Raw genomic sequence first — 2,971 nt, forward strand, 5'->3', positions numbered from 1 at the left:
GCTAGTTTAGATGGAGCTTATATGGAGGTTGTCTCTTCATTGCTGCAAGCGTGTAATGCTTTGTGATGGAATGCTCTCTTGTACTATGACACAGTGTTATTTGTGATGAAATCCTTTCTTGTAATAAATATTTTGCTACAGTATTATTTGTGATGGAATACTTTCTTGTAATGCTGATTTTAATATTTTTTTGTGATGGAATGAGTTTACCATTTTGATTCAGTACAATCTTTAGTGTATTGGTTTTTTGTGATGGAATCAATTTACCATTTCTTACAATTTCCAGTAATAAATGAATGATAGATGGCTGCTCCATTGAGTGGCCTTTTTTTAACTAAGGGCAAGTCACCATGTGCTTACCATTTTGATGGATACAAATCAAAATAGGACATATTCATCTGTTAGGAAAGATAAAAGTACCACTGTGCAAAACTACCACATGAAGATAAAATGCAAAACTGAAACTGCTTATTCATTCTCAAGTACAAAATATTTACAATCAAGAGAGTAATGTTTACAACCAAGTTCTCAAATACATTGTCTTTAGATTTACCCACCATAACTCTTGGTTACAAATCCTATATTATAGCGGAAGGCTCTTTTGAGAAAGCCAAAGCAATGACAAAATGATCACCTGCATAGATTTCAATATCTTTCCATTTTTGCCTCTTTGGATGACTTGGCCACAAAAGGTTATCTTGGAGGTGGCTTGGTACTGCATGCTTTAGTAAGGTCTTTACATAAAAAGTTGACCAATGAATCAAGTTGTGGCTTGGAGCTATATAGATATTCAGCAACATCAATATCAGAATATCCCATGTCCTAGAATATGATCAAACAGTGATTTGATCATAATGCTAAGTGTGGTATCCAAAATAATGTAAAAAGAGCCAAAAACCAAACAGAATCATTTGGACAGTGACAAAATCCACATGAATGCCACAATTTAGAAGCTGTTAAACATCCCTTTTGGCTTTACATGGTAGTATCTTAACCTGCAACCTCACCCAAACATAACATCAAACTCAAGTCCACCTTTATACCACCTGAGCAAGATCAAGGGGCAAACAAAGTTAAACAACTTGGTGCCAAGAATTCCATTAGATTGTAACATAGGACCTCTCTCATACTATTCAAAACTCTACCCATTTAAATGGTAAACCAAATAAATAAAAAAAGTTCGCTAGTTTTGTCCATATTATAGCTACTTACTTTAAAGAAACAGAACTCCATTGCCAATATAGAGTTACATGATAATAAGCAGACCAAGACATAAAATAATGCAAATCAAGTGACAAAATCTCACCTCTTGTCAAGCCCGCTCAATTGTTTTGCACTCTAAATTGCATTGTCCTTCAGAGTCTTGTTCCACTAGCTGAAAACAGACAAAAGTAAAATGAGTAGCCAATTCAAGGCATTGAAAGTCAAAATTATGTTTTAGGTTGCCCAGAAAAGTAGAAATACATCAATACAAACTGGACTTATTATAACTTCTATTGACAGTAATAATTGACAAAACCTAACTAAAAATACAAAATCTCAAATACGCAATTCATCAAACAGCTCCAAAAACAAACCTAGATACTAAATTCTTCTTACCTCCAACTTATTTCCTTGTTCCACAACACCTACCTATAAAATCCAATCCGCCTCAGCTTTCTTCAGATTACAAACATTCTCCTCTAGCTCAATTATTTGATACTCTGAGATCTGATGACAGATACACAAGATACAACAAAACCATAGTGAAATTTAATGAAGGATTACCCACTTCTAGAATAAGCATATTGAAGGGAATACAAGGAAATCCCAGATGAAAAAAACAATAAAAGTACCTTCTTGGGAGTGATCTCAGCTTGCTTCTTTTGGACCTGGTGGTAAAATTGTGCTGCGAGATTTTCGCAGATTTCTGGACGCGATTTCATAGTATTTGGACTCACACCGTCATGAGGCTGAGATGAAGGGTTCAGTTTTGTGAGGGGACTGAGGCCTTCCCAGTGAAGAACAAGAAAGGTCACGATGTGAGGGGATTGAGGGTTTCAACGTGAAAGAAGCAGAAGAAAATTCACAGTGAAGGGGGTTTTCGTTGAAGAGGATTTTGGAGGTACTGGTGGGGGGATGTTGACGACGGAACGACTCGGACACACGTTCGGGAGAGAGGAGCTCGAGCTCTGTTTCTCAAAAATCAAATGTGAAAATACTGAGGGAGGGAACGGAAAGCTGGGGAGAATTTGGTCATTTACCCAACGTCACGTATGGTGTGCAATTGGCTGCTCCCAAACATGAGCTACTCCCAATATTTGTTCTTAAAATTATTGCAAGGGCTTGAGTTTTTTCCTCATAAACAATATGAGATTCCATGCATTGAAGACCGGCCACCTCTTATACTCAATTTAGCTTATTATACTATCATTGACTGAAACTCAGAATAAATATTAGTGGCTTCATCATCGGTGTAATTCTAATGTCTGCAAAATAAATTGGTATACCTGCGGATAAGATTAATTCATAAGAGTGGACTAGTGACCAGATCAAAAGCGGCGAATCCGGATAATTAATAAGCATTCGAGAAATTAATGTTAGGACTCGTTGGCGTTGCCAATTCTGTAAATATTTGGGATAATATAATTAGAAAGGTGTTTGTTGATGATTTTCAGGATATATATAGAGATAAATTGGTCTGCATGCACGAGAGAGTTAACTCTAGAAGTAATTGTAGAAAAAAGAGAATCCATCAATATGTAATTAGAAGCCTGGACCATGCATGCATGCAACTCATCAACAACGTGTCTGCAAGATGCAGCTAGCTAGCTAATTAATTGGCTTGGCGCGTACGTTGGGTGGTCAAAGACGGCTCCTCTCGCACGTACCAGGAAGGTCAAACGTGGTTCCACACTGTGCAGCTAGGTTTCAAGCCGGTTTATTGCGCGCTGCCATTTTTCTACACCCAATTCCTTGTGATCATAATAAA

At 37.1% G+C, this 2,971-nt stretch overlaps 1 long non-coding RNA gene across 1 annotated transcript; it reads right to left on the reverse strand.

Moving 5' to 3' along the window:
- Nucleotides 1–204: 204 nt before the first annotated feature.
- On the reverse strand, nt 205–2,146 carry LOC122317424. Its single transcript, XR_006244461.1, has 4 exons — nt 1,836–2,146; nt 1,600–1,710; nt 1,307–1,375; nt 205–1,046 (listed from the first exon to the last, which is right to left on the reverse strand). It is a non-coding gene; the product is annotated as an uncharacterized LOC122317424 (long non-coding RNA).
- Nucleotides 2,147–2,971: the final 825 nt, after the last annotated feature.

Source organism: Carya illinoinensis, chromosome 7 (genome assembly GCF_018687715.1).
Source record: "Carya illinoinensis cultivar Pawnee chromosome 7, C.illinoinensisPawnee_v1, whole genome shotgun sequence".
Lineage (NCBI taxonomy): Eukaryota > Viridiplantae > Streptophyta > Magnoliopsida > Fagales > Juglandaceae > Carya > Carya illinoinensis.